Source organism: Petaurus breviceps, unplaced genomic scaffold (assembly GCF_028583685.1).
Source record: "Petaurus breviceps papuanus isolate PSGF00001 unplaced genomic scaffold, PetGlider_PUasm1.0 98, whole genome shotgun sequence".
Lineage (NCBI taxonomy): Eukaryota > Metazoa > Chordata > Mammalia > Diprotodontia > Petauridae > Petaurus > Petaurus breviceps.
Window position 1 is genome coordinate 22,196,563 of NW_027187460.1, and position 26,935 is coordinate 22,223,497.

The window sequence follows — 26,935 nt, forward strand, 5'->3', positions numbered from 1 at the left end:
GTGTGTGTGTGTGTGTGTGTGTGTGTGTGTGTGTGTGTGTGTGTGTGACTACCTGAATTCTCTTCCACTGTTAACCTTGGGCCCTCTCCTATGTCTACCCACTATACTCTCTTTCCTCCTTAGGTCTCTCCATTCCCTAATTCCTTCCTTGTATTAAGTAATCAGAGTAGTCACACATTCTAAAGTTAACAATGAAACTGACATGAAATTCCTATGCATAATGAGAAAAGGAATAATTTGGAGACAGAAATTTCAGAATTAAACCATTCTCCGATGTCTGAAGGTCCTGTCTTATCTAAATCCTATACTTAGTATGCTGCTCTGAGCCTCAGTTTTCCCATCCATAAACTGGGATAACAATATTTCTATGACATATTACTAGATTATTTTAAGGACACCAAGGTGGAAGTTCCAGCAGCTATAGACATATGAGCTATTTCTACTACAAGTAGGATAAAAGATATATAAGGGAAACTCAGAATCCCACTTTAGAGTCAGCTCTTACTAATATAATATCCCATGGTTTGAAAGCATTTTTGTTTAGATCAAGGGTTCTTAATCTTAAGCACATGAACCTGTTTTTTTGAAAAATCTCTTGATAATTGTAATTCAGTAAATTTGAATTATTCCATAATCCCATGCATTTTATTCTATGAAGTTAAAAACATTATTCTGGGAAGGAGTTCATAGTCTTTATCAGAGTGCCCAAGGGAACCAGGATATTAAAAAAAAATTAAGGCAGAACCATTGTAGGTGACTCTATTACACTTACAAAACGAATAGTTCACATTCCTTAGAACTTGAAGCTAGAAAAGGATTTTCAAAGTCTCAAGCCTTCAGAAAAATCTGATGTTTGGTCCAGGAAATTTTGTCAAATATATATCTTTCCTACTACCCAGCACCCAGGCCTTTGTGGCCCACTGTGTCTCACTATAGTCTTACCTACTTCCTATTCTACATCTCTAGCAAATGAAAGGAATGGATCAGTGAATGATGGGAAATATGCCAAACTTGAAAGTAAAATAACATATGAAAGGAGAGAGAAGCATATCTTAAAGCCCAGCAAACGTTCAGTTTCCTTAGAATGAAGAAAGAAAGGAAAAAAGGAAGGAAGAAAGAGAAAGAAAACTTTAGTAACACATATGTATAGCCAACTAAAGGAAAAGCCCTATTGGCCATATCTCAAAAGCATACGCCTATTCTACATTTTGAATTTGGTGATGGGGAAGATAAAGCATAGAAGAAGACCCTAGGACCCTCAAGAGTGATGCTATGTAGCAAGGGGATAGAAGAAAACTAACTATAAGGAGCAAAGTTGGGGGTAGAAATCTCTGCCCACTAGAAGAAAGCAAAGCTCTTTGCACCTGCAACCTAGATACAACTCTGTATCCCAGTTTCTATCCTTGGATGAGTTTTGTGAGAAATGATGAGGATGTTATAGATAGAGATATAGAGAGAGGGAAGGAGAAAGATGATGGACAGAAACATTGAAAAATAGAGTAAATATTTCAGATGATTTTTTTTCCCAGTGTTATCTTTGGAGTTAGGGAGGATATGAACATGTTATCATTTTGATCCTTGGATAAGTCACCCAGTGTTTTTGGATTTTAGATTCCTCATCTGTGAAATGAGGGGATTTGGTCTAGAGGTCTCACTCTAAATTCATGATTCTACAATACATCAGTGATATTTCCTGGGTCCACCAAAGAAGGATCATTTCACAGAAAGAATGTCAGAGCTCTTAGGGACCTTAAAGATTATTTTAGTCCAGCTGTTTTATTTCACAGATGAGGAAATTGAGGACCAGAAATGTGAATCAGCTTTGTCAAATTTCCACAGTGGATTAGTGGCAGAGCTGAAACAAAACCCATGTCTCCTGCACTTTCCTCTATAGAAGGATATATCATTTGACCAAACATTCCTCAAATAAACATGTTACTTCAGTGTATTCTTAAGGTCTTCCTCTGATGCTGCATTGTAGTGTCCCGACTATGTCAGTGAAACAAACTCAAGCTCTGTCAGGTTCTGCCATGTTGGCAAAGTTTTAGGTATGGCCAAATATCCCGTAAAATAGTATTTGTTTTTGCTTCTGGGCTTTTGAAAAAGCCCACTCTTAGTGGGTAATAGACTGAGTGTGTTTTCCAAGGATCAACCTAGGTAATTACAGAGATATATCTACTGTAAGTTGTTTGCATGGTGCTGAATTATTTTTATTGGGGTAACTCATGAAACAAATGACTCTCAGACCTGGGTGGCCCCTTTGTGATACTGTACTGATAGCAGCAGAGTGATCAGAAAGGGGACAAGAGGTGCTGAAATTTGTACAGATTTTAGACCAGCAATGAACTTCAATTTCATGATTACTTTTAATGTGAGATCTCATCCAGTGGTCAACAACTGGGCATATTGCTGAAGGAGCTGAATTGTATCAATTTTGACTTTTTTTTTCGCTTTTTGGAGGGCATTTGGGGTTAAGTGACTTTCGCAAGGTTACATGGCTAGTTTTTGTGTTAAGTGTCTGAGGTCGAATTTGAACTCAGGTCCTCCTGACTCCAGGGCCAGTGCTGTACTCACTGTGCCACCTAGCTGCCCCAATTTTGACATTCTTAATATAAAGGAAACAAGAAGAAAGAAGTTGAAGTGAAGAATGGCTCATGGGTACTCCCTGGAGAAGTATAGAAAGAAATTGGCAAAGTGGGTGTCATTGTATGCTCAGGAGCAAAAAGAAGTGTTATTTCATGGGAAATTTGATTATTGTATAATGCAACACTAATGACAAGTATTTATAAGACTCCCATGGGGAAAAAAAATCTGTATATATCAGTGGCTGTGGATAAGGTAGTAAAGAAATTCTAAACAGAACTTGATGAAACGGTCTGAATCAAATCAGCATATACTCTGATACTTGGTGACTTCAATGCAAGAGGAGAAATATATGGAAAATCATGATTTAGTAAAAAGGAATGAGAGAGGTCAAAGATTTAGAGATTACACAGAAGCATCATGACTATATCACAAACATTTTCTTTGAAAAAGGGACTGGTAGACCCTGGACATAGTAATAAGTAATATCACAAAGAACAAAATAGATCTTTCTTAACACATGGGAAAAGACTTTATTGATGTGGGAGCTATTTTGTAGTCAGCTGTCTGAGTACATTCAGACCATCAATTCAGCAGAGCTAAGATGAGAATCAATAAAAAAATAAGAAAGAATAATAATTATATATGTATCGATACATACACACATCTATATCTGTCTATTGCATTGACATATATAAAATTGAAATGAAAGCCTGGATTATTATTTAAAGAAATAATACATAATGACAAGTGGAAAATGGCCAACAGATATGACTAATAATTTCATCCAGAAGTTTAGCCAATGTAAATTAATTGCGATAACAAGAAGACAAAAAAGAGACAACTTTTCTTTTTCTTTTTTCCTTCATGGATTTGTCATCAAGTAGCTAACCTTTTCGGGATGAGGTCCTCCATTCTTAGTTAGGTTGACCCTCAGACAGTACTAAGTGTGCCATTTAGATAGTAACATCTTTGCAGTATGGCGGCTGCCATAGCTATGCAAGTACAGCAGGGCTTTAGCAGATGTTTCAAATATTCTGCCCATAATACTCCTCTGGGACCCCAATCAGATTAAAATGTAATTGGGAAATATTTACCAAAATAAATAAAAATACAATAAAATATAGCCTACATTGCTTTTTAAATCTAAGTCAATTCTTGGCTAGGGATCCTTATGGATAGATTAATTGACTCCATTTCTATGGGAGTTTGAGACCACTGAAGTAGAATATCAGTCAAACAATCATAAATATTTAATAAGTGCTTATTGAATTCTAGGCATCATGCTTGGGAATAAGGATATAAAGACAAAAGCCAAATTATCCCTACCCTTAAGGAATTTACATTCTAATGGGATAGACAACCTGCAAATGTATAAATGTATACAAAACACAAATAAGGGAGTCTTGGTGGGGAAGTCACTAGCAGCTATCAAGAAAAGGAAAGATCTTATGCAGAAGTTGGAGTTTGGTTGTAAAGAACTTTAAAGAACAAGTACAGAGGTTTACATTTAGTCCTAGTGGTATTAGGGAATCACTGGAGTTTATTAAGTGTATGTAAATAGCTATGTGTGTGTGTGTGTGTGTGTGTGTGTGTGTGTGTGTGATATAATCAGATCTGTCCTTTAGGAAAATCACTTTGGCATCTATTGGAAGGATTGATTAGAGTACAGGGAAACTTCGGGAGAAAACCCAGGGTAAATTTCATGCAACCACGAGTCACTGGAAGACGTGGTGTGTTCTTCACATGGTGGACACTAAATGAAGGTATTTGATTCACAATGGATGTCTGTCAGTGAGTTGGGTTAAAATGATTATAATTGTAATGAAACCACAAGTGGAAACTGCCCCAAAAGTGTGTACCTGTGTATTTGGGTCCTCTGAGTAATGTATTTTATATTATTATTATTTTTAAATCAACGATTATCATTACTGAAATACGGGGATCCATTTGTAAGTTGTAAGCAAGTATGTTGGGCTAGGTTTGTACATTTCCTCCTGTAATTTCGTACTTTACCACTAGGTGGCAGCAAAAGAAAGCCACAGAAATCACTGTAACTATGACTTTGCTTAGAGGTCAAAACCCTTTTCCTCCACTCCTTGGAAAAAGCCTGTTTCATTGATTATTCGAATGGTTTTATAGAATTCAAGGCTAAGAGGTTTTATTTTTATGCTCTTTATGTTTACATTGGACCTCATCTCTTCCACTGAAATATAAGCCCCTTGTGAGTAGGAGTTATTTTTTTGTATTTGTATTCCCAGGGCTTAGAAGTATGTCTTGGCACATAGTAGGTGCTTATAAATAAATACTGATTGGCTAGTTGGTTGGTTGATTGATTGATTAAGAAATGATTGTTTGCTAGTTTTCCTAAGAGATAATTTAGTCAAACCCACTTATAGTACTGCTGAAGAAAATGAGGCCCTGAAAGGGCAAGTGATTGCCCTAAGGCTTTGCTCTGAATCCAGTCCAGGGAGAGTTTTAAAGTTTCTCTCTAGATTGAAATGGTTTCAAGAGATCTTTCCCAGTCCTCAAGTATCACAGCTCTAGAGATCCTTGCCTAGCTAGCATTCTATTATTATCTGGATTTGGCTTTATTTCCTTGGCCATTGTGGTTTGAAGTGTCATTGCTTCTACTCTCTCTCTTCCCTTTAACAAAAATCACTGTGCTAAGATCTGAGGAAACAAAAGGAAAAAGTAAAACAATTCCTTGTTTGCAGGAATTTGCACTGAAATGGGGGAAACAACACACAGGAGGTTTTAGCTCTAAGTAAGAAAGAAAGTTCTAGTGGTTCTTAGGGTACAGTAGCAAAGCAGGTGATAATACATCTTCTGTGAGGCCATTTCCATCAATAAAACCGTATCTTTTTCTGATGTTGAGCCATTTGATGTGATCAAGAATTTCTTTTCCGGGTTTTTGGTAGCTGTGGCTACCAAAGAGGCTGGAACTGTACCTCCATAGGTGTTGTTTTCCTGGATGGTGGCTTTTGAGAGCTTGGGCTATAGAGAAGCAGGACCAGGGGTGTGCTGAACCAGCTGTATTGGCTTGTGAGCTGATTGTTAAATTTTCAGTGCGAGCATTATATACTTTGGGGCCAATAGGTGGCATAGGCACAGAGCACTAGGCTTGGAATCAGGAAGACTCATCTTCCTGAGCTCAAATTCGGCCTCAGAGACTCACCTGGGTAAGATGACTTTACCCTGTTTGCCTCAATTCCTCATGTGTACAATGTGCTAGGAAAGGAGACACCAGTACAGCCAGCCAGCACCATGTGGCAGCTTCAGCTCCTGCCCTGCAGAGTGTAGGGGGACCAAGTACCAGTCTGAGGGGTAATCGCTCTTGCTTTAACATTGGATCTGGATTGCAGTCTAGGGTGGAGGTCCTGGGGGTGTGTGTCCAGCTTGCCAGAGTGTATGGAGACCTCAGAGAGGGCACCCATCTAATACCTCTGTCAGCTGAGAAAACCCCAGTGTTTGATACGAAAGCTCCCCTATCTGGTGGCAGAGTCCTACTGTGGCAAAAAGCCTAGGGGTCAAGTGACTGAGGGGCAACATGACCAGGCAAAGGAAACAAAGCAGACAGAAGATTCTAACATTACACTCCTATTTTGGGGACAAAAAGGAGCAAAGCATTGAACAGGAGGAAGACAGTGAAGTCAGAACTCCTGCACCAAAAGCTTCAAAGGAAAATATGAGCTGGTAATAGGCCACAGAGGACCTTAAGAAGCAGATAAGAGAAGTGGAGGAAAAACTGGCAAGAGAAATGAGAACAATGCAAGAAAATCACAAAATGAGAGTCAAGAGCCTGACTGAGGAAAATAATACCTTAAAAAATAGACTAACTCAGATGGCAAAAGAGGCTCAAAAAAGCAATGAGGAGAATAATGCCTTAAAAAGCTGAATTTGCCAGATGGAAAAAGAATCTCAAAAGCTCAATGAGGAAAAGTATTGCTTCAGAATTAGATTGGAGCAAATGGAAGCTAATGACTTTATGAGAAATCAAGATGCTCTAAAACAGATCCAAACAAACAAAAGAATAGAAAGCAATGTGAAATATCTCATGGGGAAAACCACTGACTTGGAAAATAGATCCAGTAGAGATAATTTAAAAATTATTGGACTACCTGAAAGCCATGATAAAAGTAAGAACCTAGAAATCATTCTCCAGGAAATTCTCAAAGAAAACTGCCCTGATATTTTAGAACCAGAGGGCAAAATAGAGGTTGAAAGAATCCACCGATCACCTCCTGAAAAAGATCCCAAAAGGAAACTCCTAGGAATATTATAGCCAGGTTCTGGCATTCCCAGATTAAGGAGAGAATATTACAAGCAGCCAGGAAGAAACAATTTGAATATTGTGGAAACACAATCAGGATAACCCAGGATCTGGCAGCTTCTACACTGAGGGATTGAAGGATTTGGAATATGATATTCCAGAGGTCAAAGGAGCTGGCATTAAAACCAAGAATCACCTGCCCAGCAAAACTGAGTATCATGTTTCAGGGGAAAATATGGTCATTCAGTGGAATAGAGGACTTTCAAGCATTCTTGCTGAAAAAACCAGAGTTGAATAGAAAATTTGACATTCAGATACAAGAAGCAAGAGAAGCATAAGAAGGTAAACAAGGAAAAGAAATCATAAGGAACTTATCAAATTTGAACTATTAACATTCCTACATGGAAAAACAATAATTGTAACTTATGAAACTTTTCTCAGTAGTTGAAGGGAATATATATATATGAGGGTATATGTTCATATGAATACATATGTGAATGTGTGTATATATGTTTACAGGTATACATAGACAGAGGGCACAGGACCAATTTAACAGGAAGGGATGATACTTAAAAGGTGAAATTAAGAGGTGAGAGAGGAATATAATGAGAGGAGATGGGGAGAGACAGAATGGGGTAAACTATCTCATATAGAAGAGACAAGGGAAAATGGTTACAATGGAGGGGAAGAATAGGAAGGCAAAAGTGAATGGGTCAACCTTATTCCCATTGATTTTGGCTTGAGGAGGGAATGAAATACACACTAAATAGGGTATCTCACTCTCCAGGAGAGTAGGGGGGGGAAGGGGATGATAGGGGGTATGATGGAAGGGAGGACAGGCTGGGGGGGAGGGAAGTTGGAAGCACCCACTTTTGAAAAGGGACAGGATCAAAGTAGAGAATAGAACAAGTGGGAGGTGGGATAGGAGGGAGGGAAATATAGTGAGTCTTTTATCTACTATGTTATTGTTTTGCATTAGCCACACATGTACAACCTATACTGAACTGCTTATCTTTCCCAGTAAGGGTGGGTGACAAGGAGGAAGGGAATGTGAATCTAGAATTCAAAATTTTAAAATAAAATATATATATGTACTATTATTAATAATATTTTACATGTAATTGGGAAATAAGATATACAGGCACTGGGGCATAGACAATCACTGGAAAAGTCGAAAGGGGTATGGGAGAAAATATGGGAGAGAGCGGATTGGAGGAGGGGATATCCTGTGGGACTGCTATTTTGGGGTGGTGTGTAGGGGAAAAATGGGGAGAAAATTTGTAACTCAAAATCTGGCAGAAATGAATGATGTAAATCAGAAGTTAATAAAGCATTTGAAAAATGGAAAAGAAATGTGCCAGGAAAGGAATTGGCAAACCATTTCACTATCCTTGGGAAGAAAGCCCCAAATGGGGTAATGTCTGAAATGACTCAACAGCTGCAACATTTACACCTCAGAAATAGACAAATGCTACAAATCATAGTTTGATCTATTGTTTTGCTGATTGTCAAATTTAAGCCAGAGATGGAGGAAATGTCAATAATGCAGATAAGACTTAAAGTATGTCATGCATTTTCAGTGAGCTGGCTATTAAACATTGACCAGCATTTCTTTGTCTTAGAGGCACTACTTTTCAAAGGACCTTTGGCGCAAGGCTTTGCCAAACTAATATTTCTTAAACCAAGATAAAAGGACAATAGAATCACAGATTTGAAACTAGAAAGGATGTCAGGGGTCATAGACTTCAACTTCATTTTACAGATTAAGAAATTGAGACTCGGAGCAGTTAAGTAATTTGCTCTATACACAGGTAGAAAGCAACAGAACTCTGACCTTGAATTTAGGTAATCCAGCTTAAAATGTGGTTTTCTTATCTTTTTGCCACCACCACTCCAGCGATATCTCCTTTGAGCATCATTCTAGCCAGTTCACGTTCTTGTTGCAGACACCTACTCATTTCTAGATCTATCTCTGTTCTTTTTTTTTAAGAAGTCAGGATCTGCCTCATAATCTTTCTCTATACTCTGACCCCTGCCCTCATATTTGGGACTTCAACATGCACATTGATATCCTCTTGACTTTCCAGTTGATTAGCTCTTCAGGGCCCACAACCTGTAACTGTACTCCACTATAGCCATCCACCCAGATAGTCATAACTTTGATTTCACCGTCATTTATAACTGCTTGCTCCCTGATGTTTGAAACTCCTCTCTTTGGTTATAATCTTTCCTTTCCCTTCTCCATTTACCTCACTCATTCTAAGCCTGTTCTTTGTTCTCATAATGATCTCTGCCCTCCAGCCTCCCTGTTTTTCCAGTCAGTCACTCATGCTCTGTCCTCATTTTCCACTATTTACAATCCTAACTCTGTAGTTGGCTATATTCACCATGTCATTGTCCTTTATTCTGGAATTCCTTGTCCCTTCTTCCTAACACTATTCATATCTTGACAAACCCCAATGCTGGGTTTCTAGTTGCCATCTTCTTTCTGGTCACCTCTTGCATTATCTTCTAACTCACATGCTTCTGTATATTGCTGGAGGAAATCTCCATGCTGAGTGAGTCTAATACAAATTTGGTTTTTCTGATCTCAACTGGGCCCTCACTGATGCCTCAAATCATTTTATCCTTCCTGGAATGATGCTTTTACGTTCCCTGCAGCAGCTACTCCAAATCTCTTTTCTCCCTTAGACCTCTGTGCTCTCTCTGGCCACTCTTTAGCAGAGTATCCTGACTCTTATTTTACTGAAATTGAAACCGTTTGCTGTGAACTCCCTCTTCTCCCCTAATTCAGCTTCTCAACACTACGTTATAAAATCTTCCATTCTCTCTTCTGGTGCTCTAGTTTCTGAGTCAACTAAAGGCCCTTCCCCTCTTCAAGGCTGACTGACCCCTCTTCTTGCTCCCTTGATCACATCTCTATTAATGTCCTCTGGGGAGTTTGCCCATGGACCATTAATTTCTCCCTATCTATCTTCTCTTCCCTGGCTAACAAGCAAACTTAGGTCTCCCTTGTCCTTTAAAAAAGCAAACATCTAAACCTTTTTACTAGGTCTTGACACACCCTTAAGCTCTATTTCTATATCTGTCCTCTCTTTCACACTCAAATTCTTTTTTTGGGTGGGGTAGGGTGAGGAGGGAGGCAATGAAGGTTAAGTTACTTGCCTAAGGTCTCATAACTAGTAAGTTTCTTGTGAGCCAGATTTGAACTTGGGTACTCTTGACTCCAGGGCCAGTGCTCTATCCATAGAGCTGACCCAACTAGCTGACCCAACTCAAACTCTTAAAAAAAATCCATTTACATCTGCATTATCTCTTTCCTCACCTCCCATCCATTCAATTCTCATCTCCTTGTCATATGGCTTCCACACCTACCACTATAATGAAATTGTCACCTCAAATTTACCAACAGCACTAAATGTCAAAATCAAAAAACTTTTCTCAGGCTACTTTCTTGCTTTTTGCAGCTTTTCAAAATTTTGATCCCTCCTTGCCTCTAAGATATTTTTTCTTCGCTTGAATTCCATGATATTGAACTCTTCTGGTTGTCCTCCTTAGCTAATTTTTCCTTTTCAGTTTCCTTTGCTGGGTTTTCATCCATCTCCTGTTCTTCATTATGAATGTCCACCAAGGCTCTCTTTTAAGCTACCATCTCTCCTTTTTCTACACTCTTTTTTTTTTTTAAAGCAATTGGGGTTAAGTAACTTGCTCAAGGTTACACGGCCAGTTATTATTTCTGGGTGTGGTGCTGAGTATCTGAGCCCGGATTTGATCCAGGTCATCCCGACACTGGAGCCGGTGCTCTTACTCGCTGAGCCACCTGGCCGCCCCAACACTCTTTCTTTTGATGATCTTATTTGATCCCATGGATTCAATTAACATCTGTACTTAGACAACTCCCAGATCTATATATACACCCCCCCCCCCCCCCCTAAAGTCTAGCCCTACATTTCTAGATGCCTACTGTTCATCTCCATTGATATCTCAAGCTCAATATGTCCAAGATGGAGATGATTATCCTCCCATATATTCCCCTGCTCTGACCTCCTATTTTCTGTTGGAGGCATTACCATGCTTTCATTTCATTAGGTTTGGAACTCCAAAGTCATCCCTTACTCTTTCCCCTATCTTATTTCCTATGTCTAATAAGTTGCAGAGTCTCATATATTTCTTCTTTACAACATTTCTCACCTCTATCCCTTTCTCTTTATCCATGCAGCAACTGCCTTCTTTCAAGCCCTCATTGCCCCTAGCTTATAACACTTCAACAGCTACCTAACTGGTTTGTTTCCCTACTTTTGTTCTTTCCTCCTCTGATCCATCTTCCACAGAGCTGCCAAATCTTCCTGAGATGCAATTATGACCGTAAGACTTTAAAATTGTAGACTCACATGGTACCTTAGAGACCATCTTGTCTCTCCCACTCACCCATCCCACAGATCAGGAAACTGAGATCCAGGAAATTTGCAAGGGCCAACTGGTAGCTGATGGTAAAGCCAAGATTCAAATTGAGTACTTTCTAACTCTATAGCTATTATATTTTATTATTCACAAATCTTAATTGACTATTTAAAACTAAAATACAAATGCTTCAACCTAAAATTTACTCTAATAGTCTGACTCCCACCTGCCTCTCCAGACATATTTTCCCTCCTCATGTAGTGTATGTCTTAGCTAAACTAACCTACTAGCTGTTTCTGGAACTTGGGATCAGATTTTCCCTCTCTATGCTTTTGCACATGTGGTTCCTACTGCCCGGGCATTAGGAACCACATGTTGCCTCCCACATCATCTCTTCCTTTCAGAATGCTTAACTCTCTTCAAGGCTTAGCTTGGGTGCCTTCTTCTCTAAGCAGCCTTTCCAGATCCTTTCCAGTCAGTAATGTTAGATCAGTCCTCAAACTACTTTGTATTTACTCATCTGTGAAATATTGATGCACCCCACCCCAAATTCCCTTGAGGACAGGGTCCAGGCCTTATCTAAATTTCATACCACTTCCTGAATCTGATATAGTACTAGGGATATATTAGGTGCTTAATGAAAGTTCATTGGGTTAATAAAAAGTCTAGGACTATTCCCTTTATTGGATTCCCCCCGCCACATTCCCCCATCTCCCTATCCTTCCAAGTCAGGGGTTTGAATCATTCTTCAAAATCTCAATGTATTAGTAGTTGTACACTAAGTAGAGAGGATGGATTAGTCATTAAGAATGACCGTTCAGCACATCTGTAGCAGGAAAAGGTCAGAACCAGCTGGAACCAGCTGTGAGTGTGTGTGTATGTATAGGGTTCTGAGGAAGTAGAGAAGGAGAGGATGGAAATCATGATGTCTGCCAGGTGGAAGGATATGGGGCATGTAAAGCCTTCATTCAGTACCTCCCTGCCTTGAATTGGACTAGCTCCAAATGTAATGTCCCTTTCCTTGGGGGCCTGGGCTGGGGAAACTTGAAGGGTTAGAACATCTGTCTCTGAGAGGTGTTAGAGCGTGCCTAGAAACTGTCTGGTGACCCAGGGGAATTATGAGATTTTTTCTCAGCTGCTTGAGGTTGTTTTCATATTTCCCCAGTTTTACTTTTAGTCAAATGACTGCCATAATGTGCTGTTAGAAAGACCAGCATGGATAAATACATGAGAAGAGGGCAACCTTAGGATTAGGCCTGACAGTGGTTTAATGCAGTTAACATAGACTCTAAATGTCGCCTCCCAAGGACAGGGGACATTTATGAGTACTTCCAACTTACCAACTTTATCTTTACCAACTTGTCAACAATATCTATATTGCTAGAGAGGTTAAAGGACCCATCCAAAGGCACAAAGCCAGTAAGATGTATGTTGAAGCCTGATTCCAGTATTCCTTAGTCCAGATCCAGTACCCTTTGTATTATATGACAGGCTCCCTTGTCTAGCAGACTCAGTTTCTTTGTTGGGTGAAAAGATGTGAAGGCATGAAAAGACCACAAATGCAATTCTTCCTCAGGCTCATAAATGAATCTGGAAAGTCCAGAAGATGGCAGTAAAAGACTTTGAAAGGAAGGAAGGAGCCCAGTGTCTCAAGGTCTCTCACTCACTGGGGTGCTGATAGAAGGACCTCTTTCAGAAGCTCACTGAATCCTTGCTCTCATTCAAATCACTTCCTTCTCATCTCTTGTTCAGTGTGTCTGTGCCCCATCCTATCTCCTTCATCTTCCCCATTTTATGTCAGAGAAAGGTCATTCCATCCCCCCCCATTTTTTTAAGACTTTGCCTGAGATTCTGAGGTTTCTAGGGGGCCAAAATGTCTATTAAAAAGGGGTAGGTGGCAGAAGATAAAGACCCCTCCCAGGTCAAAAGTCAGCATGTTTCTTTTTCCATAAAGTGCCAGAAAGCAGACTTTGTGGGTCAAAAAGAAAAAAAAAATTGAGGATATTATATTAGCAAGAGAGACAACAAATTTCTTATCAACAAAATTAAAATTATAATAATCATAATAATTAATTACAATTTAGGTTAACTAATGAAAAGAATGTAGTGCAACTACATTGCTCAGTGGACTGAATGCTGGGCCTAGGGTCAGGAAGACTTGTTTTTTTCTGAGTTCAAATCTGGCCTTATTAGCTGTGTGACCCCGGGCAAGTCACTTTACTGTGTTTGCCTCAGTTTCCTCATCTGCAAAATGAGCTGGAGAAGGAAAGGCATGCCTGTCAAGAAAACCTCAATGGGATCACAAAGAGTCAGACAAGACTGACATGACTGAACAATAATAACAACAACAATGAAAAGAATGAAATTTTTTAGGGGAGGATAGCATTTTGCTTGATTGAGGGTCAAAGCAAGAATTTCTTATCATCAAAATCGATTGCAAATGTTCATCTGTTAAGGGTAATCTGAAATGAGATGTATTTTATCTTTAAAAATTTCTTTTCTCACAGATAAGTACTGCCAAATACTGATATTAGTACATGAGTATATTTCTTAATCCATCATATTCATTACTTTGTTGTTGTTGAGTCATTTCAGTCATATCTTACTCTTTGTGACCCCATTTGGGACTTTCTTGATAGAGATACTGGAGTGATTTGCCATTTCCTTCTTTAATTCATTTTACAGAGGAGGAAATTGAGGCAAACAGGGTTAAGTGACTCACCCACGGTCACACAGCTAGTAAGTGTTTGAGTCAAGATTTGAACTCAAGAAGATGAGTCTTCCTGATTCCAGGCCCAGTGCTCTATCTGCTGTACCACCCAGCTGCACCATCCATTGCTTGGAAGGTATTTATAGAGGTATTTATAAATCAATTTACTTGATTCTTCTTTTGATATTTTCCTTTTAGCATGCCATTACACTGTAGAGTAATCATTTCCAATTGAAGGTTAGATAGGAGCTCCTCAATTACATGGTTAAATGGATTCTGAAACATAGAAATTTCCCTTCTCTTTGTATTGAGATCCAAAAAGTGCTGTTGGAACTGTAGACTGAGCTCAGAAAATATATTCACTGCAAACTTGTGTGGGAATGGAGATCTAATGTCTTGCTTTAACTTTTGACAGCACGGGACATGTATAACGAAGCTTAAAATTGCTTGACTTTAATGCAGTACATTTCACAAATAAGAACTGTTTTCCCTTGTGACCTTATGTTGAATTCATTTAAAAACATTATCAAGTTTGCAGAAAAGGATAATTTCCAAAGCAGTTCTGTGTTTGATATTACTGGTTGACAGCTATTCTTTTCATTCAGAACAATTTCAATTTTGACCCTTAGCTGAAAAAAAATCACAAGAAATTATTTTTCCTCATCTTGTTTTGACAAAATAGGTATGCACTGGTAATAAAAAACACAATTTTGCAGCATGGTGATCCATGTGACAGCTATACTCTTGAGTTATTACTGTGATTAGTAATATATAAAGCAGCGTGCCAAGTGATGAGAGCACCACATACAGTGTTTGTTGCAACTATTCCAATCTGCTGTTGTAGCACAAAAGCAGCCATAGACAATACATAAATAAATGAGTGTGCCTATGTTCCAATAATACTTTATTTAAAAATGTGAAAACCATTCTTGGCTTGCAGGCTGTACAAAGCAGGTAGCAGCTTCATGGCGGTAGTTTGCTGACCCTACTCTAGTTTATGGAATATCGACCCCTTAAACTACTCAAGGCTCGTTACTGCTTCTCTGTTTTCAGTCAGCGATATGGCACAGAGAGTAGTACACTGGTGTAGGAGACTTGAATTCATATCTCTCATCAGACACTTGTTCCGTGATCTTGGGCAGCTCACTTGACCTCTGTCTGTCTCAGTTTCCTTGACAGTAATATAGGAATAATAATTGTGAGGATAAAAAGAGGCAGTATTTGTAAAGTGCTTTGCTCAGTGCCTGGCAAATACTAGGTATTAAAATAAATGCTTGTTTCTCTCCTCCTTCCCTTTTAGACTATACAAATGTGATTAATCCCAATTTATAGATAAAGAAGATGAGAATCAGAGAGGTGGAAGCACAATCACACATTGCTAGTCCATAAGCTTTTAATTCTACAGGGAAATGTCTGTCACTAAAGAGGATTTTTAAACAGAAACATTGCATTATATCTCATCCCTGAAAGTATATGAAGATGCTGCTCTGCCTGGTTTCCTCTACCAGGATAAGCTCATCACTTCCAAGGACATCATCATGCTGCTAACTCAAACCTTGATTGATCCCAACTCCCTCAGTCTCCCTCCCTCTGGTTGGAGGGCTGAGGCTGAAATGCGAAACTCCTTCCAATGCCTTCTTTTATAGAGGGCAGAAACTGGCTCATCTCATTCCACTTTGCATCTGCTGATCTGCCTGGTTTCAGCTCCCAGAGACCCCTGGTCTATCCCCACCTTACTTTCTTACTTCTTTGTATGTTGTCTTCCTCTTTAGATTATAAGTTCCGTGAAGGAACTGTCTTCATTTTTATTAATTATATTCTTGGTGCTTAGCACAATGCCTGGCATATAATTGATATTAAGAATTTATTGGATGGATTGGAATAAATAGAAAAAATCAAATGCAGAAAAGTTGCTAGAGTTCTTTTTAGAACTGTTTTTAGAACTTTTTATAACTGCTATGACATTGGCCTCAGAGGTGATGTATGGTATGAGAGAGGTGAGGGTTAGATAAATCTGAGCATCATCTGTCTAGAGATGATGATTGAACCCATTCTATAATCACCAGATAGAATAAGTGCAAGAGAGAAGAGGTCCAAGGACAGAATCTTGAGAAGACTCTATGGAATACACATTATAATAATCGCTCACATTTTTGTAGGCTGTAAGGCTATTTAAAGAGCACTTTCCTTACAACAACACTTTGAAATAAGAAGTGCATTTATTATGACCATCTCAGAGGTGCATATAAGCGCACTGTTTCAGACAGGTAAAGTGAGTTGCTGAGGGACACACAGTAATATAGCAAAATTAGCATTCAATTCCTCAACTCCAAAATTATTGACTTCCTCTCATACCAGAATTTATTTTTCTCAGGATTAAATAATATTTCCACCAACAGATGGCCCATTAAGCTGAAGCCTTTGAATAATATCCATAGGATCATAGACTTAATACCAAAAGAGATCTCAGGGATCCATGAGTCCCACATTCCCATTTTACAGATGAAGAATAGTATTAGAGATAGGAAGTTACTTCCTCCTGGTCACACAAGGTAGAAAGTGGCAGAGCAGGGTCTGAAGCTTTTGATTCCAAATCCAAAATTCTTTTTTTTTTATTAATTTGTTTGGTTCCTTTTAGTTTACAGAATTCAATTCCACAATTCCTTGAGTTTCACATTTTGTCCTCCTCTCTCTCCTCACCGCCCCCATGGCGGCTTATAGTCAAGTATAGGATCTGTAAATACTTCCACATTATACATTAGTCAGGTTATAAGGACGGATTGTACCAGCTGGAATGAAAAATGGTAAAGAGGACATAAAACCAAATAAGAGAAGGAAAAAGATCAGGTATTTTGCTTTCACCTGGATATAAACTAAGTTTTTTCTAGTTCTTTCTCTGGATGCACGTATTTCTCTCCATCATGAGTCTTTTGGGATTGACTTATATCACTGCGTTGCTGAGAAGAGTCCAGTGTATCAAAGTTGGTCATCACACATACGTTGTGTCTGTAATTGTGTACAAATTTCTCCTGGTTCTACTCTTCTCACTCAGCATCAGTTCTTTTAAGCCTCTCCAGGTAAATATGAAGACCGTCTGCTCCTCGTTTCTTATAGCACAATAGTATTCCATAACATGCATATACCACAACTTGTTCAGCCATTCCCCAATTGATGGGCACCCCCTTAATTTCCAATTCTTTGCTACCACAAAAAGAGCTGCTATAAACATTTTTGTACATATGGTTCTTTCTCTCATTTCTATGATCTCTTTGGGATATAACCCTAGGAGTGGTATTGCTGGATCAAAGGGTATGAAAGTATTTATAGCCCTTTGGGCATAATTCCAGATTGCTCTCCAGAAAGGCTGGATCAGTTCAAAACTCCACCAGCAATGCATTAGTGTTCCAATTTGCCCATATCCTCTCCAGCATTTGTCATTTTCCTGTTTTGTCATCTTAGCCAATCTGACTGGTGAGATGTGGTACCTCAGAGTTGTTTTGATTTGCATTTCTCTAATCAATAGTGAATTAGAGCATTTCTTCATGTGCTTATAGATAGCTTTAATTTCTTTCTCTGAAAACTGCCTGTTCATATCCTTTGACCATTTATCAATTGGGGAATGACTTGTATTCTTATAAATTTTACTCAATTCTCTGTATATTTTAGAAATGAGTCCTTTGTCAGAGACATAGGTTGTAAAGATTCTTTCCCAATTTCCCACCTCCCTCTTAATCTTGGTTACATTGGCTTTGTTTGTACAGAAACTTTTCAATTTCATGTAGTCAAAATTATCCATTTTACATTTTATAATGTTCTCTAATTCTTGTTTAGTCATAAAGTCTTTCCCTCTCCACAAGTCTGATAGGTAAACTATTCCTTGTTTTAGGAGACTGCTTACAGTATCAACCTTTATACCTAGATCATGCACCCATTTAGAATTGATTTTGGTATATGGTGTTAGATAATGGTCTATGCCCAGTTTCTGCCATACGATATTCCAGTTTTCCCAGCAGTTTTTGTCAAATAGTGAGTTCTTATCCCCAAAACCAGGGTCTGGAGGTTTATCAAACAATAGATTACTATAGTCATTGACTTCTGAATCTTGTGTACCTAATCTATTCCATTGATCCACTCCTCTATTCCTCAGCCAGTACCAAGTAGTTTTGATGACTGCTGCTTTATAATACAGATTGAAATCTGGTATAGCTAGTCCACCTTCCTTAGCATTTCTTTTCATTAATTCCCTTGATATTCTGGACCATTTATTCTTCCAAATGAATTTTGTTACTATTTTTTCTAGCTCTATAAAGTAGTTTTTTTGGTAAATTAATTTGTATGGCACTAAATATATAATTTAATTTAGGTAAAATTGTCATTTTTATTATATTAGCTCGACCCAGCCACGAGCAATTGATATTTTTCCAATTAGTTAGATCTGACTTTATTTGTGTGAAAAGTGTTTTGTAGTTATGATCATACAGGTCCTGGGTTTGTTTTGGCAGGTAGATTCCCAAATATTTTATAATGTCTACAGTAACTTTAAATGGGATTTCTCTTTCTATCTCTTGCTGTTGAATTTCATTGGAAATATATAGGAATGCCGAGGATTTATGTGGGTTTATTTTATATCCTGCAACTTTGCCAAATTTATTTATTGTCTCAAGTAGTTTTTTACTTGATTCTCTAGGATTCTCTAAGTATATCATCATATCATCTGCAAAGAGTGATAGCTTGGTCTCTTCTTTGCCTAATTTGATTCCTTTGATTTCTTTTTCTTCTCTAACTGCTACTGCTAACATTTCTAGTACCAGATTGAATAAGAGGGGTGATAGTGGACACCCTTGTTTCACCCCTGATCTTATGGGAAATGCTTCTAGCTTCTCCCCATTACATATAATACTTGTTGCAAATCCAAAATTCTTGAACCTTGATTAGTTAGGGTGAATTAGAGTACTATTCTAGTACTCTATTGTGGCATGAAGATGGTCTGAGTTCTCAAAGGCTTTGCTAGGTGAACACTAGTCCTGGAAGGTCCTAGCACCCTGGAAAGGCTTAGACTACAGGGCCAGCAGTGGATTGTATGACTGTCATCACAGGATCAGTCTAGCTAAATTCATTCAGATTCATCATCAGAATTCTGACCATCAGATTATGGCTTTAAAATTTTTATAAACCTTTTTAGCCACAGCACCTCATGAATTCATCTCTTTAAGCATGGAGTGGTTGCCACATGTATCAATGAAGAGAATATCTACCATGTTTGGAGAATCTGTAGCCTTGAGAACACATGTGGTCCTTTAGGTCCTCAAGTATGGCCATTTGAATGAATCCAATTCCCTTAATTAAAAAAAAAGATTCGTTCTGTGTAGTTTGGATTCAGTCAAAGGTCTGCACTTGAGGACTAGAGGGCCACATGTGGCCTCAAGGCCACAGATTTCCCATTCTTGACAAATCAAAGATCTTTACAAGTTTAGCTTAAAAGTGCCAAGTAACAAGACTGATTTCTGGGTCTGTTTAGGGGAAGCAGAAGAGAAAGATTATATAGAAAGAATATCTTTCCATATGTTTCAGCACACAATGACAGCTTGTGTAGGGAGACCAGTGATTTTGTTGGTGGTAGGAACGTTGAGCAAAGGAACTAAAATTGAGGACATATCTCCAAATGAGCCTTTCTCTTTTATTCTATGGTGATTTTTATTGGCATCTAAAGGTATTCTTGGGGCAGAACAGAAGCTAGTTATTCCAACTCCATAGAATTTCTTTGTGATTTTTCTAAGTGAAGGCCCTGGGATGTTTTGCAAGGATATAGGATAAAGATCAGAATATGACAGGGATGAAACGAATTTTCTAATCTCAGATAGGACACTGGGATCATGGAACTAAAGCCCTAGAAAAGAAATTCAATAGAAGAACTGATCGCTCTTTCAAGGGATATGCTGACTGAAGACTTCACTCCATGTTTGTTATGTGTATTTCCTGGACTTATTTGTCCCCCACATTGTCCAGAAAATTGTACAGTTAGATGGACAATTTGAAGAATTTTTCCATTAGTGTGCATGTCTTGTACAGACACTGAAATTGAACAATGAGCTAGGTTATTAAATAAGAGAAGATAGGGACAGATTGCCTTTGAGAAATTGCAAAGTTTTTAAGTATCCTAGTTTTCTCCCTGAAACAAAGGTCCATCTTTTTAATTTCTCTGCTCAACAGTGTTGTTGTATGAGTGTAAGTCATGTATGAGTGTAAGTCATGTAGCACTATGGGCTTTGAAAAATTGAAAATGAATAGTACCCAGAGTGCAACAAAGAGGCCCATAGTGGGTATTAGTACTAAAATATTATAGAAAAGAAATGACCAACGAGGACCAAAGTGAAAGATATCTGCAAAGGATTGTATGATTAAAATAGAAGATGAGCTGATATGGTGAGAGTGATAGATATGTATTAGATGGTCTGAGTGCCCCACTGGCATCTTTTGGTCAACTTGTATAAGAACACAGGCCACAGTTGTGCAGGATGGACAGGCATGGATGGCTGTGATCCGCTTCTTTGGTAGAAATGCCCAAATTGGTGTGATCACAGATCCATTTGGATATTGGAATATTGGAGTAAACAAATCTGGAGATGAGACATTTAACATATGAAGAGAAATTTTTAGAAATGAAAAAAAATATAAAGGACAAGATTCTTGCCTAGAAGTCTGAGAGAAGGGAAAGGCCATTATAGTGCATGAAACGACTCATCCTTGGGCTGATAACATCTTGAAAAGATCAGAGAGATTTTGTTTGTGAGATGATTAACCATGAGGATGAGAGCTGAAGAGTAAATTCTAGATAAAAGCCGTGACTCATTTGGAAAGAAAACATAAGTAAAAGGGAAATTTCTGTGAAAATGGGCCACACATTTTGAGTGATAATCAGGGATGTGACATAACATTTTTTTGGAGGATATTAGTAACTGATGGTGGAATACAGTATTTACGACCTGAATTTTCAATAGAAAGCCCCAACATTCCCTAGATACAAGGAAGCCTCCAAGCCCATATCACAAGGTGAGGTGGGGCAGATTTTTGAGTTATTTTCCTTGGTATCAGTGGTATTGTTCATTCAGGATTTCCACTTACAAGATCACACAGTCCCTCAGACTTTTAATGTGGAAATTCTGAATCATATGAAAGATTGATTGTACATGACATAGAAATGTGAACTCTGGTCAAATGACTGTCTTCTTCATCATGTTAATATTTCACTTTGTAATTTGGTTTTTGTGAAACCATATTTTACCCCCTGCTTCCCAGCCCCTCCCTGAAAAAAAAAAACTCCAAATCAAACCAAACCATGTTATTGCTTGGTTTGGTCGCTTACTTTATTTTTCTAATCTTGGCTTGGAATAATAGCTTCTGTTTATAAAGTCTTTAAGTTTTATAAAGCATTTCACACAATTTGTACATGTTACCTCAGTTGATCCTTACTATATGAAGTAAGTACTAAAGGTATTATTATGCATTTTAATAAAGGTGTTATTAAATGTAAATGATGGATTCCTACTGGGTGGTCTGAGTGTGCCATTGACACTTTATGATGCTGAAGGAAAGTGAGAATGCATACAGAATATTGAAGGGTTGCCTTCCAGTGAACTTGTCTAAGGACACAGTCCACAATTGTACAGTTTGGACGGGTAAGGATGGTTTCTGATCTCCTTCTCTGAGTAGAAATGTCTAAACTAGATATTGGAGTACTAGAATAAACAAATTTTAATAAGAAATCTGAATAAAAATAGGTATGAAAATATTGAATATGAAAGTATGAAGATAAGTGAAAGTTTAAAATATGAAATAAGTACTAAAGGTTAATATTATTATTATTATTAACCCATCTAACATATGAAGAAACTGTGTCCCACAATGAGAAACCTTTTAGAAGAGGTTGTACATAGTTACACATCTAGTAAATGTTCAAGGTAGGAAGTGAAATAAGCTCTTTTTTTGATTCCAAGTCTAGTAGATTTTACAAGACTATACCAAGCTACTTCCTGGGTTTTGCTTGTTTAAAAAGAAAAAAATAGTCAATTTTTTTCTTTAAAGATTTTTCATGATCAGAGTAACAGTGTGTTGTTAGGGGAATAGCAATGGATTTAAAGTCAGAACTGGATTTAAGTGCCTTGCCTACCAATCATGTGGCCTCAGTCTAGTTACCTCCCTTTTATGAGTCTCATTTTCCTCATCTTCTAAAATGGAAATAACAATGCTTGAACTACCTACATTGCAGGGTTGTGCTGAGGAATTTTAAATACTCTGGAAATGTGAGCTATTTTCAATGAGAATATTCAAAATTATGTGTCACAGGCTTGGATAGTCAAAGAAGAGTTTCTGAGATGTTCTGAGCTATAGTATCACCAGTGGAATAAGTGGGTAACTTCCACAGTGACTACTTTGAAAAGGACTACACTCATTTGGATGTATACATTTCTAATATGTTTCCTAAATACGCAGTTTTATTTATTTGCTATCATCCCTTGAACACAGGCAATCTAGTGAAGGCTGATGAAGGGCCCTCCTCTCTGACCCCCAGCATCTCTGCAGGTGTTGTGAAACTAAAACCACTTGTAGGCTGAACTTTTTGCATCTCTATGTGTAAGGGTGTCCCCAGGATAGAAGTCTAGTCTAGTCTCCTCCTGATTGTATGGACCTGTTTCTTCTTCAGCAATACCACAACTAAGGAATAACCTTTCAACTTGTTTATACTGGTGTGTGTGTGTGTGTGTGTGTGTGTGTGTTTGCGAATGTGTGTGTGGGTATTCCTCTTTCTGTGTTTATTATGTATGTATGTATTTATAGGGATAAAGAAGACAGAAGGGTGGTGATACATGTGCATTTTTGTAAGTTCAATGAGGGCCTTATCTGAGCATTGTGTCTTTCCTATCTTTGAGCACAGTGCTTTGTACCCAGTAGACATTTAGTAAATGTATGTTTGCTGGAAGAATAAATGAATGTATATAGGCATGTGTACACATGAATATTTTAAAGGACAGTAAAAGGTGGGGGGAAGGTAATGTATCTGTGTGTCTGCATAGAGCAAAGGTTCTTTATCTTTTTTCATTGTCATGGATCTTGTTGGCAACCTGGTGAAACATATGGACCACCTCTCAGAACACTATTTTTACATGCATTAAATGAAATGCATACAATTGCAAAGAAATTGGATTATAGTGAAAATAATGATATATATTTTTCTCATACAAGTTCATAGACTCCCCAAATCCATAGTTTACATAGTCCCTTAGTTTACAAGGATTCAGTAAAAGAAAGGTGATGTGAATGTGTAGAGGACTTTGGGAAATGGTGTGTGTGTGTGTGTGTGTGTGTGTGTGTGTGTGAAAACATGGCCAAATACATTCAGACCAATCTAAGGGGCTGGTGGAGTGGGGGTGGGGTGGGGGACATTACAATGCCTCTTTAGATGGGAGCATTTGGGGATCCTTTTCATTCTGGCGATGTTTTTACTTTCTCAGCGGTTGCCTAGTGACTCAGAACTCAGCTCAGCTCGTACCAGGAGGGGTTGGGAAATGTTACATAACAGGCATGGAATTCATTGCATTTCCTGAGAGGTAGGGAAGCTGCCAGACATTGAGGCTGGCTGGCTTGCCCTGGAAAGCCTGTGAGGTGGGACGACCCCCAACAGCAGTAACCTCAGAGCCCATTCAATAGGAACACAAGGGGCCAGTCAGTCTACTTCTTAGAGGCACTGTGGTGTAAGACAGAAAGAGTTAGGGGACTTGGGTTCAAATATCACCTTTGACACTAGCTGTGAAATAAGGAAGACTGATCTTCCTGAATTCAAATCTGACCTCAGACACCTACTAGCTGTGTGACCCTTGGAAAGTCACTTCACCCTGTTTCCCTCAGTTTCCTCATCTGTAAAATGAGCTGGAGAAGGAAATGGCAAACCATTCCAGTATCTTTGCCAAGAAAACCCCAAATAGCATCATGAAGAGTTGGACACAACTGAACGACACATACAAAAAAGTGAAACCACAAGCAAAATATTTCATGGCCCAGAACTTCAGATTCCCTCATCATGGAATGGGGCTAACACTTAAATCATCAGCCTCCTGGAGCAGGGAGGGAGGTGCTTTAGAAACATTAAGATGCTGTAGAAAAAGGAGTTTTCATCAAATAGTAGCTCGTAAGGAAAATTTCCTCAATACTGCAGAAATGTTGGCAGCTATTTTAAAACATCCATGAGTATATTACAGGATGACTTAAAGCATTCTGTCATCCTTGACACCTCCTTCCTCCCCAAATAAAAGTTGTCATGACTCAGAATGAGAAACTCTTTCAACAGCTGACCTTCATTAAAGTTTCTTAGGAGCTGTCACTCTTAGAAGGGGATCTAGGAAAGTTCCAAGAGGGATCCCCTAAGAACTGAGTAGCTAGATCTGGGAATAGCTGTTTTATTGGGCAATGAAGAAACCTGGTTAAACCTTTTTGTCCCACACTGGACTTTCCTGTTGATCTCTGTCTCTGATTTTCCCCTGGTGCAGAATTCTGAATAGGAAGTCTTCCTCACTTCCCTTCCCTGCAGAGTCACAGAATCTCAGGAAATTTTAACTGGAAGAGACCTTAGTACATAAAGTAACACAATAGAATGGAAACTCCTGGAAGGCAGGCGCTGCTTCTCTTTTGTTTAGTCATTCAGTCCCACCCAACTCTTTGTAACCCCATGGACTTGTCCATGAGGCTTTCTTGGGAAAAGATTCTGGAATGCTTTGCCATTTTTATCCCCAGTCTAACACATGGTAGGACCATAAGAAATGGCTGTTAAAAGTTTAATGAATGAACGGAATGTTTGAGATGGAAGAGTCTTTAGAACCTGATATGTAAAAACATAGAACCTATAATGTTAGGGAATGGAACATAGAACGTTGTGTCTGGGAGGAACCTTAGGTCATAAAATATTGAAGCTGAAGGAATTTGAGTACACAGAAGGCCAAAACACAGAACAGAATGTTGGAGCTAGAAAAGGAACCTAGAACACAATGTTGGAGCCAGAAAGGAACCTAGAACAGAATGCTGGAGATATAAAAGAAGTTAGAACCTTACAAATAGGGTTCAAACTCCTTGAAGGTAAGGGCTGCTTTGTTTTAGTCTCTGTATCTACAACTCTTAGTTCAATGCCTAGCTAATAATAGGAGCTTAATAATACTTTTAAATATTGAATGAATCAATAAATATCAGGTCTGAGAGGGTCCTTAGAGATCATCCAGCCTGATTTCCTTAGTTTACAGAAGACTTTTATTTTTTGAATTGATTTGCTTAGGGACACACAGCTGGTTACTGGCAGAACCCAGTCTAGAATCTGGCTCTCTCTACTCCTTTAGTGTGTAAAGTTTGTTCAGTTGTCCCATTCTGCCTTTCTTATTCTTAAAGAGATCTTAGATTTTTCAGTGTGTAAAAAGAAGGGTATGGACTAGCTGTGGTCCCTTTTAGCTCTCATATGCTATAGTTTTTCCCAACTATATAAAAAAGGAACATTTATACTAAATGTAACTTTGCTATAAGTATATGCTATCAATAAGGAGGGATGGAATCTATGATTTCCCTGATCTTTTATTTTCCCCACACAGGGAGTTCCTGTGTGGGAACTCTTTTTACTAATACAGGTTACTACTATCACTGTAATTTATAGTCTTAGAAAATTGCCTGGAGTGGAGGTGTCAAAACCACCCAGAACCAGACTAAAGTATAATTGAGAAATATTAAAAAAAAATAAAAATACAATAGAACACAGATCATGTTGATTTGTGGGTTTCTTTGATAGCCTTCTTTTCTACGTGAGTTTGACACCATGGGCCTAGAGCACCAGTCACATTGTATGAAAGGCAGGGCACAAACTCTGGTCTTTCTGGCTTGGAGGCCAGCTCTCAGCTATACCATTTATATAAAATAATATATCACAGTGATGGGGTGAACTAAATGTACTTCACAGTCCTTTGCAGCTTTAAAATTCTATAATTTTATGATTCTTTATCAGCATTTTATTAGGTAGCTGTGTTGTAGGTAAAAAGAGTCAGAAGAATTTGAATTCTGGCTCTGACCCTTGTCCATGTATAAATCACTCAACTTCCTTCTATCTCTGTGCTCTCATCGATAAAAGGAGAATAACAGGACTAACATTATTTACCCAACAAGGTTGTTGTAAGGAAAGTGATTTGTAAACTTTAACAGCTCCATGGACATGTTGTTGTTATTCATAAGTAGAACTTGAAGGTAAGAGATGGACCAGATCAGAGTTTCTCTGAGATTCTTCTGAAACATCTACTGATCTAAGGAGAGGTGATCTTTGTTCGGTACTTTAGAAGGTTGTGATTCTACCCTCATGGGCACTATCTCCAGCTATGAAGATCTGAATTTCTTCATACCTTAATAGATGGTCTTCATGAGTTCCTGTGGGCCCAAAGGACCACACTCTTGGTAATCTGCCTCTCTGAGTCTGGCTAAACTTGTCCTTTGATGCCAATGACAAAGTCTATCATCAGGCCCTTATTTGAGTCCTTCCATTTTTCATTGGCACAGAGAAAATAAACAACAATTGCTTATTTATTGATACTCATACTAGGATGAGTCAGGAGAGTAATACTATACTGGAGGGCTAGGGTATGATACAAAAGGTCAAAATAATGGCAAGTTGTTAAACTCATTCATGTAGTTATGGAAGCCTTCATAAAATCCTCTTTCAAATCTGCAAGTCTTGTTTTTCTGGTCCTCATCCTCTTTTGAACTGTGTAAATTAAGCTATACTAATTGTTGTCCCTCCCTCCCCCAATACTTTTATTTGCAGCATTTAAGCCATTATCTCAAAGTACATGAGAAACTTTCAATTGCTTCTCAGAGCGAAATTGTAAAATCTTATATTACAATTAAGCAGACTGAAGTATAAAGATTAGATTGTAAACTACTTGAAGGCAGGG

The 26,935-nt window shown here is 38.4% G+C and overlaps 1 pseudogene; it reads right to left on the reverse strand.

Moving 5' to 3' along the window:
• Positions 1-9,409, reverse strand: part of LOC138156034 (RNA exonuclease 4-like) — a 38,560-nt pseudogene extending 29,151 nt beyond the window's left edge.
• Between the last annotated feature and the right edge of the window lie 17,526 nt (positions 9,410-26,935).